Raw genomic sequence first — 18,813 nt, 5'->3', positions numbered from 1 at the left:
GTAACGGTCACGTGACAGCAGTGGGCGGGGCTCAGCCAGGGACGTGCCTGAGGTGAGTGTGTTATCAGGAGTAGGAGCTCCTGACGTCATCACTGAGCGCCGGGACGTACATAAGAGGCGCCGGCTAACTTTGCTGGCTGTGTTGTCCTTAGCAACCAATCAGAATGCGTGCTTCATCTTCCAGACACAATGAGTCCTTGAAAACCGATCTCTGATTGGCTGTGGAGTGTACGCACAGTGCGCCCTCCTCAGGTGCTCAGTGATGTCTGAAGGTTTGTGCCGTGACGTTCCCCTCTAAATGGAAGGTACAATGCGCATCCCTATGGGAGTATGGGCGGGGATGTGTCCTGTATGTAATACATAGGAGGTGGGGACCTTTGGCCATTGCATTATTAACCCCTTGGGTGAAGGAAGGAATTTATAGACAAATGTGGCCGACAGTTCCATAACTTTACTCAGTGATGGCTGTAGAGTGTTATAAGAGGAAACCACTCATAAGATGGCGGCACGGAGGCGCCCACCAGCAGTGGCCGATGGTCCTACAATGGGCGTCTTCTCTTTGTCTTACCGATCTGATGCCGTGGTCGCTATTGACTGCAGCATCTAAAGTGTCAGTACACCAGTGCCGGATTATCAGTGTCAGTACACCAGTGCCGGATTATCAGAGGCAGTACACCAGTGCCGGATTATCAGTGTCAGTACACCAGTGCCGGATTATCAGAGGCAGTACACCAGTGCCGGATTATCAGAGGCAGTACACCAGTGCCGGTGTTATCAGTGTCAGTACACCAGTTCTGGAGTTATCAGTGTCAGTACACCAGTGCCGGTGTTATCAGTGTCAGTACACCAGTTTTGGAGTCACCAGTGTCAGTACACCAGTGCCGGAGTCATCAGCGCCCGGCGCCGAAGAAGCCTTGAGTGACGGCAGTGTGGCGTGTGCAGCAGGGGGGTTAAGATCTGCCTCCAGGGCTAAAGATGGGTATTTTTGCGAAATTATAAAACGCTTTATCTCTGCTTTGACTGCACCAATAACTAAAAGAGCCGCCTTGTCAGAATGCAGCATTACTGCTGCACAGGGTGGCTCTTTTAGTTTCTAACGGCTGGAGGGGGTGACAGAGACCCTTTAAAGACATTTTTGTTAGATTTCTGGGATCTTTTTTCATTAGTATACTTGTTGGAGGTCTTTTTGGGAGCCAAGAACAACCCGATAACTAGAGAAAAATCAGACAAACTGAACATTTTGCAGTGGTCTCTTATTTTTGCCAGAGCTGTACACAGTATATACAGACACACAGCATATATACATACTGTCCTGTCCTAGCAATATCATTTCTGCCTAAAGTTTAGTCATTTTTGTGTCCTGGTCATTACAGACGTATTTTCTGTATATATATTAATCCTTCCTATACGTTTATATTGGAAGGCAACAGCACCATCTGCTGGCGGTTTAATGTATACATTCTAGTGCAGTTTGCAATGTATTATGGGAAGTTCCTAGAGCATTGTGGGATTGTTCCTGTTGCATTGTGGTCTTATTATGACTCTGTGAAAGGAGCAGCGGCCATTGTTCCTGTATTCTTCTGTGGAGAATCTACGCCACTCGTTTTTCTGTCAGGCTCCTTGTAAACTGCCTGCTCTAAGCAGAGTTGGTGAGCGTCTCTCTCTATTACAGCCCTGTGTTTATCAGTACATTTCCTGTATTAAAGGGATCCTGTCAGCAGATTTTGCCGCTATAACCTTCGGCCACTGCCTTTAAGGGCTTATCTACAGCATTCTATAATGCGACCTGCAAGTGAAGAAAAATAGTGTTTAGTCAGCCACCAATTGTGCAAGTTCTCCCACTATAAAAAGATGAGAGGCCTGTAATTGCCATCATAGGTCGACCACAACTATGAGAGTCAAAATGAGAAAACAAATCCAGAAATTCACCTTGTCTGATTTGGTAAGATTTATTTTGCAAATTAAGGTGGAAAGTAAGTATTTGGTCACCTAAAAACATGCAAGATTTCTGGCTCTCGCAGACTTGTAACTTCTTCTTTGAGGGGCTCCTCTGTCCTCCACTCATTACCTGTAGTAATGGCGCCTGTCTGACCTTGTTATCAGTATAAAAGACAAATGTCCACAACCTCAAACAGTCTGACTCCAAACTCCACTATGGTGAAGACCAAAGAGCTGTCGAAGGACACCAGAAACAAAATTGTAGCTCTGCACCAGGCTGGGAAGACTGAATCTGCAATAGCCAACCAGCTTGGAGTGAAGAAATCAACAGTGGGAGCAATAATTAGAAAATGGAAGACATTCAAGACCACTGATAATCTCCCTCGATCTGGGGCTCCACGCAAAATCCCACCCCGTGGGGTCAGAATGATCACAAGAACGGTGAGCAAAAATCCCAGAACCACGCGGGGGGACCTAGTGAATGACCTGCATAGAGCTGGGACCACATAACAAAGGCTGCCATCAGTAACACACTACGCCGCCAGGGATTCAGATCCTGCAGTGCCAGACGTGTCCCCCTGCTTAAGCCAGAACATGTCCGGGCCCATCTGAAATTTGCTAGAGAGCATTTTAATTATCCAGAAGAGTATTGGGAGAATGTCCTATGGTCTGATGAAACCAAATTAGAACTGTTTGGTAGAAACAAAACTCGTCGTGTTTGGAGGAGACAGAATGCTGAGTTGCATCCATCAAACACCATACCTACTGTGAAGCATGGTGGTGGCAACATCATGCTTTGGGGCTGTTTCTCTGCAAAGAGGCCAGGACGACTGATCCGGGTACATGAAAGAATGTATGGGGCCATGTATCGTGAGATTTTGAGTGCAAACCTCCTTCCATCAGCAAGGGCATTGAAGATGAAACGTGGATGGGTCTTTCAGCATGATAATGATTCCAAGCACACGGCCAGGGCAACAAAGGAGTGGCTTCGTAAGAAGCATTTCAAGGTCCTGGAGTGGCCTAGCCAGTCTCCAGATCTCAACCCTATAGAAAACCTTTGGAGGGAGATAAAAGTCCGTGTTGCCAAGTGACAGGCCCAAATCATCACTGCTCTAGAGGAGATCTGCATGGAGGAATGGGCCAACATACCACCAACAGTGTGTGCCGACCTTGTGAAGACTTACAGAAAACGCTTCACCTCTGTCATTGAAACAAAGGAGATGTAACAAAATATTGAGATGAATTTTTGTTAATGACCAAATACTTATTTCCCACCATAATTTGCTAAATAAATCTTACCATATCAGGCCGGTTTCACACGTCAGTGGCTCCGGTACGTGAGGTGACAGTTTCCTCACGTACCGGAGACACTGACACACGTAGACCCATAAAAATCAATGCATCTGTTCAGATGTCATTGATTTTTTGCGGACCGTGTCTCCGTGTGCCAAACACGGAGACATGTCAGTGTTCGTGGGAGCGCACGGATTACACGGACCCAATAGAGTCAATGGGTCCGTGTAAAACACGGACCTCACACGGACATTCTCCGTCTGGGGTCCGTGTGCGTGCAGGAGACAGCGCTACAGTAAGCGCTGTCCCCCCAACATGGTGCTGAAGCCGCGATTCATATGTTCCCTGCAGCAGCGTTTGCTGCAGAGAAAATATGAATAATAGTGTTTAAAATAAAGATCTATGTGTCCGCCACCCCCCCACCCCCTGTGCGCCCCCCGCTGTTCAGAAAATACTCACCCGCTCCCACGTTGGCTGTCACTCCTTCCTGGTCTGGCCGCGGCTTCCACTGTATGCGGTCACGTGGGGCCGATCATTTACAATCATGAATAGTCGGCTCCGCCCCTATGGGAGGTGGAGCCACATATTCATGACTGTAAATGATCGGCCCCACATGACCGCATACACTAGAAGCCGCGGCCAGACCAGGAAGCAGCGAGGGAGGCGGGTAAGTATTTTCAGAACAGCGGGGGGGTGCACAGGGGGTGGGGGGGCGACGGACACATAGATCTTTATTTTAAACAGTATTCTTCATATTTTCTCTGCAGCAAACGCTGCTGCAGGGAACATATGAATCCGCGATGCAGGGTACCACACGCGTGGGTACCGCACGCTCCGTGTGGTACCCACTCGCCATACGGGCGGCACACGTGTGCCGCACGTATGGCCTACGTGAGTTCCCAGGCACACGGACACGGATAACTCCGGTACCGATTTATTCCGGTACCGGAATTATCTGGACGTGTGGGACAGCCCTCAGACGAGGGGATTTTCTGGATTTGTTTTCTCATTTTGTCTCTCATAGTTGTGGTCGACCTATGATGTCAGTTACAGGCCTCTCTCATCTTTGTAAGTGGGGAACTTGCACAATTGGTGGCTGACTAAATACTTTTTTTTCCCATTGTACACACAGCTCTGGCAAAAATTAAGAGACCTCTGCAAAATGTTCAGTTTGTCTGATTTTTCTCTTTATAGGTATATTTGTGAGTAAAATGTAAATTGTTCTTTTATTCTATAAACTACTGACGTCTCCGAATCTCCATGTGATACATTTTATATTTAATTTCTGATAAAGAGAAATGGTCAAAATAACAAAAAAATGCATTGCTTGCAGACCTCAAATAATAGAAAAAAAACAAGTTCACAATAATTTAGAAACAACAATACTCAGGAAGAGATCCATATTTTGTGGAATAACCATGATTGTTAATCACAACTTTCCTGTGTCTTGGCAGCTTTCCATCGGTCTTTCACACTACTTTTGGGTGACCTTATGCCACACCTGGTACAATAATGTAAGCAGTTCCTCTTTGTTTGATGGCTTGTGACTATTCATCTTCCTCTTGATTACATTCCAGAGGTTTTCAATGGGGTTCAGGTCTGGAGATTGGGCGGCCATGACAGGGATTTGATGTGGTGGTCCTTCATCCACACCTTGATTGACCTAGCTGTGCAGCATGGCGCATTGTCCTGCTGGAATAACCAGTCCTCAGAGTTGGGGAACATTGAGCAGTAGGAATCAACTGTTTTTCCAGGATAACCTTGATTCATTCATCCTTCGCAAAGAACAACCTGCCCAATTCCAGCCTTGCTGAAGCATCCCCAGATCATCCCCGATCCTCCACCAAATTTCACAGTGGGTGCAGACACTGTGGCTTGTATGCCGTCTCAGGTCTCCGTCTAACCATTAGACGACCAGGTGTTGGGCAAAGCTGAAAATTAGACTCATCAGACAAGATTACCTTATTCCAGTCCTCTATGGTCCAATCCTTATGGTCTTTGGCAAACTTCAGCCTGTCTCTCCTTTGCTTCTCATTGATGAAAGGCTTTTTTCCAGCTTTACATGACTTGATTCCTGCCTGTAGGAGCCTGTTACAAACAGTTCTTGCCGTGCACTTCACCCCAGCTGCCATTTGCCATTCCTTTTGTAGGTCACTTGATGTCATCCTGCGGTTGCTGAGTGACATTCGAATAAGATGACTGTCATCCCGGTCAGTGGAGAGTTGTTTTCGTCCTCTGTCGGTCTGTAGCTTCGTTGTCCCCAATATCTACTGCTTGACCTTGTTGTAATGGACTGCAGTCTTAGAAATGTTAAGGATGGAGGCAACATGACGCTCACTGTATCCCTCTGCTAGTAAAGCCAGAATTGAGCCCTTCTTCTCCTCACTCAGGACTTTTCTTTTCATCTCCTTTGGCATTGTCAAAAGTTATTTTTCATTCCTATTACTTTTGGGATATTACTAGCACTTGTTTTGCCACCCAGCTTGTCCTATTGCACGAGGATTGTGAACACCACAGACGGGTTTTTTTTATACTTTCCTTCGTTAAATAAGATTTGGTTCAGGTGATCACCTAATCAGAAGCACATTAAGTAGAATGAGGTGAACTCTGGTTGGAATTCACCTGACACTGGAATGGAGTGGCTGTCAGACATGGAGAGAAGCTCATTTTTATAAAACTGGGCAGTGGGCTCTTAATTTTTGCTTTATATATATTAATTGTGTTAGAGCGGCTCACTGAGCGTTACACAGAGGTAGACACAGGAACGCTGTCTCTTTAAGTCCTTCACAGGTTTATTATGTACATCCGGCATAAACCCCGGTGAAGTAAACATAAACATGGCCCTTAGGACAAAACAGGAAAACAATATAAAATGATATATCACAGTCCATACATCCACTCAGGAGAATTCAGCTTTCCTTAACAGGACACAAAGCACTGGAGTTCCTCTCTCCAGCCCTGCTGAACACTGAATGCCTCTGGAGGCCGACTATTTAAGCCCCAGACCACACCCTGGGGTGGAGATAAGGTGGACATCCTCCCACCCGCTCTATGGTTGTCCACAGAAAACCCAGCCCTTAAACAAAATGGCTTATTAAACCCCTCTCAACACATAGTGTGCTGGAGGAAACTTCTGGGTTTCAATTTATTAAAGTCAAAAGCCTCAGCGAAACCTATCTCTCCTCCAGCACTTTGCCAGTGACTTTTTCACAATATATACATTAATTATTGTATTATACTGATCAAACTCACCTGTTGTACATGTCAGAACATATGCAAGACACGTGCCACATACATGTTTCCGGAGTAATGGATAAGCAGGCAGGCACGGTGTGCTGTTGTTGGTCTCATATGCACATGATGGACTCATCTCCTGAGTCTTTTTACTACTCCATGACACAATGTTCAGTTTTTAAATTGGAAATGTTTGAAATGCTGAACCCCACCTGAAAATAACATGGAGGTTTATCAGACCCTAAATCTAGTGACAGGTTTCCTTTAAGCTTTGCTTATTCCTGCTAGTCAGGTTTGGCTTCTTCTGAAGGGTCGGGTGGGATCGGGACACTTGACGAGGCTTGTTTCCAGTCTGCAGTGTCAAACGCACGCAAGAGAAACTTCACTCCTCCAGACCGAACAGTACCGTGTCAGCATTACATATAAAAGGGGTCGTGAAACTAAAATCCTGGGAGTTTATAATAGCTCAGCAGCGTAATATGTCAAGTGGTATTTCGTTCAGTCAGTAAGAGATATATTTCTGTCTGTTCGGACAAAACATGAAGGCTGCAGCCGATCAGTGATGGCTGATTGGCTGCAGTGGTCATGTGATGCCCCCCTTCAGATGCTGATGCTTGGAGAATGGCAGGTTGAGGAGCGGCACTGATCTTGGAAGAGACTACAGGTGTTTTTTTTTAATGGGCCCCTTTAAGTTGAACTTTTAAAGAAGTGCATAACCCCTTTAAGGTTTTTTTTTAACCCATTTCCATTCCATATCCAAGAGGTGGTCTCTAGCTCAACCCCCTCTGCATCTCAATGTCTGCCTTGTAATATTATATTTCCCCTGTACCCAGGCATTATCCAGTCCTTAAAGTGTTTTTTCCCATCTTTACATCTTTATAAATGGGTATTTGTTGGATAGAACTGTCGTTTGTTTGCATCTGGTTGTCTAGGAGACCGACCACTGCTCGTAGACATCAGAACATACGCCATGCTTAGTATCTCTTTTATATTGAGCTTGTCAGCACGGTTCATTGGAGAGTGCTGTTACTTCCTAATCCAGGCCAGATCCAGCACGGAGCTTACAAGCTAGACCGCGACGGTGGTCGGTCTCCTAGGCAACGAGGTGTAAACAAAAGAAAAGTGTTAATATCTCAAGAATGGATGAAGATTTTAACAAGCAGTAAATTGCAAAAGTGCTTGTTTTTACGAGTACTATCCGACAATATCCATCTATGAAAATGAAAGTAACCCTTTAAATCCTTGACGGACAGACTGTTAGATATTTCTAGCTTAGTTCCCCCCACGGTTATAATTTTTACAGACCCCCTGAAGGACATCTCTGCCCAGTTACGCAGCGATACATTACTGTGTGCAGTCATTCCTCACATTGTAAGAACAGACGGCATGAAATGTGGATATGATTGCGAGGACATAGCAAACAATCAAAAGATCAATGTTTCAGCATGTCAGGACATTGCCCAATATACACCCACACGCTCATTCCCTGGCATCGGATCCCATGATGGGTCACGTGGACCATTCTAGAATCCTGTGTTTCTCAGGAGAACTGGAAAGATTGATTCATATTCTTTTTGGCCCTGTTCACACTCGTCTTCATAGTGGAACTGAATCCTGAGATCTCCCCCTGGTGGTGGCTGTATATACAGCAGGCCAATATAGTATATAGTATAGTGCACACACGTGCGGATACACTCTACTGGTGAAATATTGCCGTAAATTGTACTTGTCCCTGGGGAAAAAAAAGTGTCAAAAATATTTTTAAAAAATTGCAAAAATTATAAAAAAAAGAAAGAAAAGTTTAAATCACCCCCTTTATCACTTCCTAAAAATAGAGGGGAAAAAAGCAGTTTTGGCTTTGTCACACCCATCTATAAAAAAGAAAAATTATTTACCCATATAGTTAGTCATAAGAAAAAGGAAAAAAAAAAAATCACAAATTTGTATCAGCAAAAAAAGCTTACCACACAAGAAATAAGACCTCATACTTCTCCAAATAAATACCTAAAAAAAAATCAGAATTTTTTTTATGAAGCAAAAAAGAAAAGTTTAGAATTTTTTTTAGGAAATAAAATAAAATAAAATAAAAAAAAACCTAAAGGAAGTTCATAATTTTTTTGAAAGAGGTAAAATAAAAAATAAAAAAGTTCAGTACTTTTTTTTAAAGTAAAGAAAAGTTTTTAATTTTTTTTTTAAGTAAAATAAAAAGAAAAAAAATCTCAGAATTTTATGTAAAATAGAATAAAAAGCTCAGATTTTTTTTAAAGTAAAATAAAAAAAAAGCTCCAAATTTGTTCAAAGTGAAATAAAAGAGGCTCAGATTTTTTAAAGAAATAAATTAAAAAGTTCAGATATTTTTTAAAAGTAAAATAAAAAAAGCTCAGAATTGTTTTAAAAGTAAAACAAAAAAAAAAATCCACATTTTTTTTTTTTAAATGAAACAACTAAATTTAAAAGTTCTGAATTTTTTTTTAATGATGTAAAAATAAAACAAAGTTCAGATTTTTTGGGGAAAAAGTAAATTCAAAATAAAAATAAAAGCTCAGAACTTTAAAAAAAAAAGTGAAAATAAAGAAATAAAATAAAGGAAAACTATAACATTGGTATTGCTGTGCTGTTGGGTCATTTCAGGGGGTTACAACAATGAGATGTGGGCTGTTAGCTGATGATCATGATGAGGCCATCACCGTGACGTAATAGTACGCCGGCTCTCGGGAATGCCCTCCTTTCACAGGGCAGGAGGGTGTAAAGGGTTTTTCCCCTGTGGAAAGTGACGGTGTACTGATATAACATCCTGCTGCACGTAATATTCAGTTTCTAGGTATTTCTGCTGACAGCGGGCTATTGTGTCTCTGCCGTACTTGTTTCTCCATTCCTGCTCTGAGCGTCTGCAGACACGTGCGCCAATTTTAGGAGCTCCCTTAGAAGGAATAAAGCAGAGAGTGCGGCTACCTCTCCTTTGGCAGCAATGGGGGCTCTGTTTTCCTTATAGATTTGGGACCCCCCCAAAAAAAAATGTGTAAAAAAATTTGTAAATGCAATAAGCAAAAACACCACAAGAGGGCGCCCTTGCACTGATTTTTTTTTTTTACCCAACCCTCTATGGAATGGAACCCATGTCACAGTATGAGAGTTTTTCAGTACTTTGCTGCCCTCTAGTGGAATAATTACGAAGGTACTTTTTTTTTTTAAAGGCGACATATTTAATTGCTATTTAGTGCAATATTTTTGCGTTTGGTTAATTGCAAATTTCAAGGACCTGTATGGCAGAATTTTTTAAAAATCATTTTGACTAATCTACCGCACCACAAATCTGCAGGCGTCTCATAACAATGGTGGTTCCAGAATGTGGAGGAGGAGGAACATCTATTTTTTTTTTTTTTCTCCATTGTGATGTTCCTCTGTTATTCCTCCTGGAAATGTTACTATGATGTGAAAGAGATGTTGGAATTAGTAAGAAAGTGTATTGGAATTATTATTTTTTTTTACAAGTTTTCATTATCCAAGAAATCCAGCGGCGCGCCCCTTTAAGAGAGACTCGCATTGAATGCAGATTGTGAGGACGTGTCTGTACAGGGCCGTAGATTGCACCTCCAGCAGATGATCCTCTGCCATCACACCCACTAGTGGTGATTCAGCGGTGTCCTGACGTGCCACGGGAGCCTCGGATGAGCTCACGCTGGGTGTGTTGTCAGCCTGCGCAGCCATTAACCCTGTACACTGCTTCTACATTTACCGCAGGTTCAGTCGTAGCCCAGACTGGAGGGAAGACTAACTGGGCACCTACTTGTCAAGGATTAGAAAAACATGGCTGCTTTCTTCTGAAAACAGCGCCACACTTGTCCACCGGTAATGTGCGGTATTGCAGCACATTAAAGTGTATGGAACTATCCTAGCTCCCATGCTCTGTAACTTGCCATTCACTTTCCTTCAGTGGGCAGTTCCTCTTCATACATATTCTGCCAGCACTATGGGTATTGGAACTTCCATTTCCTCAATTCACAGGATGCATTTCTCCTGCTAAGGCACAACCCCTTTAAATTACAGCGCAAGAACATTTGTTTTGTTAGGACTTTGCACTGTGATGTTCCTCTATTGTTTCTCCTGGCAATGCCATTTTTACCACTTGCCGAAGGGTTATGTTCTATACAATAACACTAGCCAGTCCGTGCTGACATCTCTCAATGTATTCCTAAATATTGAGGGGAGCTTAGTGTGTTCTGTGCATTGGACTCAATAATAAGTCCGTATTCAGGTAGCTCCCCCTAGTGGTGGCTGCAGACAGGACAACTTCCATCATTGAAAGCTCCCCTGTCCTTTCATATAAAACCACAGTAAAAGTGCGGCCTTCTCTCAAGGAACAGGCTGTTGTTTACACAGACCAGGATAGTCTTATTTTACCTGTAACTTGTCATCTCAGTGTGTGGTTCCTCTTCATCCACATTCTTCCAGCACTATGATGCAGGAACTTCCATCACTTCACTTCCCAGCATGCATTTCTCCTGCTACTGTTCAATGGCTTGTCTATCCTGAACTGAAGGAATACCCCTCAGCTTTACCTGTGTGCAGATGGTAGACAGCAGGTGCAGAGAGACAAAGACCCCGGACCATTTGCTGTAGAAAGACAAAGACCCTCCACTTCTGTAGGGAGACAAAGAACCACCCCCATTTGCTATAGAGAAAAAAAGACCCTCCACTGCTGTAGGGAGACAAAGTCCTGCCCCCACTTCCTTTAGAGACAAAGACCGACCCCCATTTCTTGTAGAGATGTAGACCTTTCCCCACTTCCTGTAGAGATAAAGACCCACCCCACCACACTTCTGTAGAGAAATAAAGACCTTCCCCCACTTCCTTTAGAGACAAAGACCCACCCCAATTTCCTGTGTAGAGACAAAGATCCTGCCCTCATTTCCTGTGTAGAGACAAAGACCCACCCACAACTTCTTGTGGAGAGACAAAGACCCCCCACTTCTGTAGGGTACATAAACACCTGCCCCCATTTCCTGTAGATAGACAAAGACCTTCCTCCACTTTCTTTAGAGACAATGACCCACCCCCATTTCCTATAGAGATATGTAGACCCGCCCCCACTTCCTGTAGAGATAAAGACCCACCTCCCCACTTCTTGTAGAGGCATAGACCTAGGTCCAGTTCCGTTGGGGACAAAGACCAGCACCAACTTTCTGTACAGAGATCAGGACTTGACCCAACTTTTAGAGACAAAGACCCGCCTCTACTTCCTGTAAATAGACATAAACCTGCCCCCACTTCCTGTAGAGACATAGATCCACCAACCCACTTCCTGTAGACACAAAGAGCTGCCTCCATCTCCTGTAGAGAGACATAGTGACCCCTGCTTTCTGTAAAGAAACAAAAAGCCACCCCCACTTCCTGCACAGAGACAAAGACTCATTTCTTCTTCCTGTAGATAGACAGACCTGCTCCATTTCCTGTAGAGACAAAGACCCGCCCCCACTTCCTGTAGAGACAAAGACCCGCCCCCACTTCCTGTAGAGACAAAGACCCGCCCCCCCACTTCCTGTAGAGACAAAGACCCGCCCCCACTTCCTGTAGAGAGACAAAGACCCGCCCCACTTCCTGTAGAGACAAAGACCCGCCCCACTTCCTGTTTGAGTGACAAGACCCTCCCCTATTCATGTAATCCTGCACTGGGGTCTCCCTTGATCCTGAGGATAAAGGTTCTGCTTCAGCTCGGCATCGCCGTTTTTCCCTTGCACAGATGCCATGCTGCTCCATTTATATGACTGGTGCCGGTTGCAGTTCCCCTGCACAACTGGTTGTCTGATACCACTATGCAGGGGAAAACAATTAGGAAAATAAAGCATTGAACACTGCTGCCCCTTCATTTTACGGATCGGTTTGGGTCTTGGACCTCCAGTGACTATTAACCGATTGTCTTCTGATTCACTGAGGTGGACCTCTTACAGGTCAGACATTACTGCTTCTACAGTACCTGTGAATCCCAATGTTATATGTTACCCCGGCCTATATACTGTGTACTCTGCTACCTACAGCTCACAGGCCACCCCGAGGTGTCAGGAGATAGCGCTGTCATCTGCGCGACTTCTCTACCCAGCAGGAGATGAAAGCGGCAGCCCCAGGTATCTGCTCACATCTCACTTTGTTGTGGACTTAATTAACAAGCTGCTTATACACTTCTGCCGCACTGACCCCCGGGGGGACAAATATCTTTAATTACTAAACTTGCAGTAAGAATTTTTAATTAGCTCCGATAAAAACGACAAAGCATGGGACACATCAACAGCTGAGAAAACGCCGAAATTTGAGGGATTATGTCATCGTTCATTCCATATGGCCTGTTATGTTACTTAACCCAAATTAAGGCCATTTACGCGTCCACATCTGGGACCACCTAAGCGCCTAATTTAGCAAAAAACTGACACGTGACTGTTGGTATAAAAGTATAGGCCATAGAGTTGGACAAACAGATGTGCAGGACCCTGATCCGGCAGCCATTTCGGACCAGAATCCTATTAACCTTCTACCTTTTGACATCCCCAACGCCTTCTCTGATTTGTAGGTTCAGGGCGACATCAACACAAACCAACTGATCAAAAGAGGAGCAGACAGATGAGAGGAGGCACACAGGGTTTTGATGGACTACCGGACTCAACTCTCATAGGCCCAAATTGTGTATCTCCTGAATTCAAAGCATTTCTTTGGGTCCACAATACCCTTTGTGATGCAGTGACCCCTGTTACAGCCAGGGGGAGCTGTAGGCGCTCCTTGGGATGCGCATGGAGGCGTATCTGTGATTATGATGGTGAAACAGTGACCGGCAGGATTGTAAATGGCCGGTATGTATCGCAGAGGGAGTCTGCGCTGAAAGCCTGAAGTAAGGTTGTTCTAGGACCTGTAGTCCCACAAGTATGTGTTTGTTTACTAAAAGGGAGGCTTACAGGGTTAGTCGGAGAGCTGGGCAGGTCTGGCTAACCACACACACCTCCCTCCTATGGGAGTGGTTACAGGTACATATTGTGACCATGGTGTGGTCACATGGACTCTGTAGTGGAGAGTGTTTGGATCTGTATGGTCCGTGTGCAAGGTCCTGGAAGCCTTTGTGTTGTCAGTGATGTCTCCCTGAATAGCACGTGGTGGGGCTTTGGCACTGAGTGGCCTGTGTGTTGGACGGTCCCAAGTGGGGACGGACGTCCTGATCAGCACACGCAGTGGCCTGTGTGTTGGACGGTCCCAGGTGGGGACGGACGTCCTGAAGAGCGCACGGAAAGGTCGAATGTGCAGAGTCTGTGAAGGCACTGCATTGGGGAACTACTGACCTTCGTAGGGTCTGGAGTGTCGGGAGTGCCCTGGTCGCAAGGACAGTAATCCCCGTAATGGCAGCTCCTCAGGAGAAAGGACTGACAGGAGGTCAGCGTGTGGAGCAGGAGCTCCAGAAAGGTAACCATCGGGAAGGGAGCAATCATCACAGCAGAGAAGTATCTGCCAGTGGAACAGACTGTTGGTGCTTGTTGTGTTCCATGGACATTGATGAACTGTTCGGCGTACGGTCGGTCACCCATGGTAACTGGACGAAGTGAAACGTTTGGCGTATTTAGTGAATGAGTTGAAGCCGTATAAAATGTATATAATGAACTGTGCATGACCCGGTTTATGCTGCATAAAGCGGATAGACTGTTTAAGTGAAAAACCGTGCCTGTCTGCGTTTATCCCGTTGCCAAGCGAGTGTCCCCCAACACATGCGGTAAGCGCTATCGCACACCTTACACATCGGCACCTTATCAGCTTCACTGATCACTCATTTGTTCTTTATATATAGGGTAGTAATCTTCTTTGATTCCTGTCTCTCTTGAAAAGAAAGTATCAGGCATTTTGAATCCCAATCCTTCTTTTCCCGTCAATGAACGTTCCGCCAACCAACCTTCCCCCAACGATCCTTCCACCACGACCATTCCGCCATACAAATTAGTTCTCAACCAGAAGCTAGAAGACTTTAATGGGTCGAACATTGACAGGAAAGCTACCTATAGATGGTGCTAGAGAGACAGTTTTCTTTTAGAGGAGAGAGCTGATTTGCATACTTTTTCCCAGGAAGCATTTGACATCACCTGAATCTCCTGGAGGAGAACCAGTAGCCCTTGACCACAAATGACAGTGAGTGGTCATGGTCGATATCTCGAATGATTTCACAAGTAACTTCCAAGGCCAATTCCGTAGAAGCAATCATTCTGACTACATTTATGTTACCCTGCCCTCTCGATTGTCCGTACACGTCAACTCTAGGGCACGTCCGTGGTGAAGATCTATCTAATGTCACCCATTTTATGATCCTACTTCAGAAATAAAAGACCAAAAATAGGGCAACCGTATATTTTATGGGTCACGACAATTGCTTTATTGACTAGTATAGTGTTGGCCTCCAAGGGACAAGAATCGGCCTCCGTGCTGTGACACCGACACATTTCATGACCGTCTCAAGACAGACTGGATGCATTTTGGTGTTTGGGTTATTTCTAGGATAGGCTTTGCAGAGCCGTATAGTGCTTGGCTATCTCCATTAGTCCACTAGTCAAAGTCTAGAGCTGCTGGTATCAGTGGGGGTCCCACCAGTCAGACCCCCTATGATCAGTATCCACCAATACGATTCTGATGCAGGAGAGAAAATTGGCACCTATTAGTCTCCATTTACGTTCATAAGAATAATACTGGCATCCTATGAGCTGCGAATATGAACAGCTTTGTACGGCGGCACATCGGGGTAAAACCCCACATCGGCAATGTATCACACCTCTGTATGACTTGCTACTTGTAGGATATCGTAATTTGGTTGTGTACATGGGGACTGAGGGTTCTTCTCTCTAATTTTAAGATCCAATGGTAAAAAAAATACTAAGAAACCTCTGGGGATGTGATATGCTAGAACCTCGGGGGCGGGGTCTTGTGGTCTTAGCAAAATCTTACCATTAATATATCTTAGTGCAGCCGTATTCAGGAGCTATGGGGTATTTTGTATCCTATCAAAATGTAACGACCAGAGAAATGACTAAATCTGGGCTCCGACGACTTCCAGGCTACAAATAAATCACACCGCACTCACAAATAGAATTCAGAATAAATTTCAAATCTTTATTGATTTTACTTTTTTATTTTTTATTCACCGAGAAAGGAAACAAAGAGCCCTCAGCAAATACAATAATGTCTCGAGATCACACAGGGCCCAGAGAATACAGAGGGGATTATTGAGACGCTGCCGCTGGGTTTCATAATGTTGCATGCTCGCCAGCTTTTTGGGCTTTCTATTGAACGACGACCTTTGCCCTTTGGCTTTTTCTTCTGTGAGTCCGACGCCACGCTGCCCGTCAGGGAAGGCAGTAGGTTGTATAGTTAACTCCTGATTGGGGCCAAAAAAACAATACCCTGAAACCACACAACCTACTACCTCACCCCGCTAAGGCAGCTTGAATGACTCAATCATGTGATCGACACCCTGGAGAACAGGACATTGTAGCGCACTTACCTCGGGTAATCGGTCGTGTATGTGGGTAGGACTCTGGTCCTCGGGTATTAAAAATGGTTCAGAGAAAAAGTGGTTTATAGCAGACAAAGAGTGCAATTTACAAATGTTTTTATATAAATCTAACTAGTATAATACAATAAATGGTAGAGGGGGAGGAGGGAGATGCAGCTGCATTTTTTCATGTGAGACTGCCTGCTGCAAGAGGGGAGATGGAGCTGAAGTGATGAACAGCAGTATAGAGTCTGTGGGAACTGGGCAGTGCAGTGCAAGAGATAGAAGACAGGGAGGAGGGGGATGTAGCTGCAGGTTATATGTGCAGATGTGAGACTGCATGCTGTGAGAGGGGAGATGGAGCAGCAGTGATGAACAGCATTATAGGGTATGTGGGAACTGGGCAGTGCAGTGCAAGAGATAGAAGACAGGGAGGAGGGGGATGTAGCTGCAGGTTATGTGTGCAGATGTGAGACTGCATGCTGTGAGAGGGGAGATGGAGCAGCAGTGATGAACAGCATTATAGGGTATGTGGGAACTGGGCAGTGCAGTGCAAGAGATAGAAGACAGGGAGGAGGGGGATGTAGCTGCAGGTTATGTGTGCAGATGTGAGACTGCATGCTGTGAGAGGGGAGATGGAGCAGTAGTGATGAACAGCATTATAGGGTATGTGGGAACTGGGCAGTGCAGTGCAAGAGATAGAAGACAGGGAGGAGGGGGATGTAGCTGCAGGTTATATGTGTGTCTGTGAGACTGCATGCTGTGAGAGGGGAGATGGAGCAGCAGTGATGAACAGCATTATAGGTTATGTGGGAACTGGGCAGTGCAGTGCAAGAGATAGATGACAGGGAGGAGGGGGATGTAGCTGCAGGTTATATGTGTGTCTGTGAGACTGCGAGACTGCATGCTGGGAGAGGGAGCAGAAGTGGGAAGATGTCTGATTGGTTCAGACTGATGTGGGATGTGTAGGCCGCAGTAACTAGAAGAGGGAGAGGAGGAGGGAGGTGCAGCTGCAGCTTCTCTCCCCGTTTGGGAGACTTCCTACTGTGAGAGGGGAAGGGAAGCAGCACATTCATAATATCACACAAGAAATAATGAGGCATAAACATGAACTCCTCGCGACGTCGGTTCTTCATCCGCCATTGATGAAATTACAGCCACTTCAGGAAAGACAGTAGATTGTATAGTTATCTGACACTCAGGGATTGACCCCCAAAACTAAACAACCTACTACCTCACCCCAAAGGACAGTTAGCCTGGTCCGAGAGCGGATGGGATGGAAAGTCGGCCTCCGAGGTGCAACCGGCACGTCAGGGGAACAGCATGTGACACGGGAGGAGGACACGTCCTCTCGTTAGGTAAGAATTTACTGGACGACGTATGCCGGCGAGAACCTGCCTTCTATCTTCAGGTTTCCTCGACAGCAGGCTTGGACTGGTTGTCTGAGGGTCCCCGGGGCCCGGCTGGCTCCTGTAGGAAGTGACAGAGGTAACGTCATGGCCGCTGGATCATTGGAGAGACTGTATGTAACATTGGGGAACGTTGTCTGTCCGCCACCAGCGTCCGATCACCAGCTCACATCGCAGCAGTTATACCCCATGAGACGCCGCGGTCAGTCGTGACAGAGGCATTTAAGAGGTTGAAAATGGGGGAAATATCCCTTGTGATGCCCATCGACTGCTGTGTGCCGGTGGCATTGTCATGGACCTCAGGGACCTATTGAAGACCCCTGTCTGCCATATTTGAGATTGGTTATTTTACCTTCAGTAATGGCAGCTTATTGTACAAGCGATCGCAGCTTCAAGTCCCCGACAAACTATTAAAAAAAATGTAAAAAAAATAATAAAATATATATACATATATATATATATATATATATATATATATATACACACACGCTACTGTATATATTAAAAAGAAATATAAAAGGGGACTATTAAGAAAAGTAGAAAAAAATTATTTATATATATATATATATATATATATATATATATATATATATATATATATATATATACACTGTATATTAATATATATATATATATATACAATATGGTAGTTCCCTGAAATATAAATAGAATCTAAAAAAATAAAATAATTATTTACATATTTGCGAATGGCCCCAAACTAAAAATATGTATTCCGTACGGTGATGAATAGTGAAAAAAAACAAAGATTGAAGTGGCAGAATTGCTGTTTTTTTTTTGTTTGTTTGTTTTTTAGACAATTTGCCTCCCCAAAAAAATGTCCCTGTCATGAAATCTGCTAAATCGTTATCGCGGGGGGATGGTAAGTCGGTCACTGGTCTCCTTACCTATGTGTTGCCCATGTCCATGCATCGACATGACCTGAAAAATAGAAAAAGACCACAAAAATCAGAGGCGTCCATAATACACCGCAGAACCCAGCAGCGACGTTCGATAACTGAGGGACTAATGGTGACGACGCGTTTCGCAGGCAGCGCCAGGTGCACGGGATTAACCTTGACAACCGAACCTGCCGATGTCCCCGGGGCCTTGTCCTTACCTCACTGCTGGGGACCTCTGTGACGCTCCGCCATCCGCTTACTTTGTCCCTTCCCATACCACTTCTAGGGTACAGTACCAGCCTTTCACCACTAGATGTCGCACCACCATAATTTTATCACCTACAGGGATAATCCCAGTTGACACCAACCCAAATTTTGTTGTAAGATTAACCCCATCAGTGCAGGAATTACTATTCGATCTCTTTTTTTTTCTTTGCTTCTTCTGACCTATTTGGGATTTAGTATTCTTCTTAAAGGGATCCTCCATTTTGGTTAACCCTACTTGTAAGAAGACAATGAGCCGATCCTTGCT

General features: G+C 44.8%; 2 long non-coding RNA genes across 6 annotated transcripts in view; one reads left to right on the top strand and one right to left on the bottom strand.

Moving 5' to 3' along the window:
• Positions 1-117: 117 nt before the first annotated feature.
• Positions 118-18,813, top strand: part of LOC143776851 (uncharacterized) — a 76,072-nt gene continuing 57,376 nt past the window's right edge. For all 3 annotated transcript variants that reach the window (XR_013215934.1, XR_013215933.1, XR_013215932.1), the window contains exon 1: positions 118-305. This is a non-coding gene — a long non-coding RNA (uncharacterized LOC143776851). The remainder of the gene's footprint in view (positions 306-18,813) is intronic.
• LOC143776850 (uncharacterized) overlaps positions 15,566-18,813 on the bottom strand; it is a 94,553-nt gene continuing 91,305 nt past the window's right edge. For 2 of the 3 annotated variants that reach the window (XR_013215929.1, XR_013215931.1), the window contains 2 exons: positions 18,288-18,321; positions 15,566-17,789 (listed from right to left, as the gene is read on the bottom strand). This is a non-coding gene — a long non-coding RNA (uncharacterized LOC143776850). The remainder of the gene's footprint in view (positions 17,790-18,287; positions 18,322-18,813) is intronic. The other variant, XR_013215930.1, reaches the window with a different exon arrangement.

This window comes from Ranitomeya variabilis, chromosome 5, assembly GCF_051348905.1.
Source record: "Ranitomeya variabilis isolate aRanVar5 chromosome 5, aRanVar5.hap1, whole genome shotgun sequence".
In the NCBI taxonomy this organism is placed as follows: Eukaryota; Metazoa; Chordata; class Amphibia; order Anura; family Dendrobatidae; genus Ranitomeya; species Ranitomeya variabilis.
The sequence above is the reverse complement of the archived record's forward strand: the minus strand, read 5'-3'. Positions and strand labels throughout refer to the sequence as shown.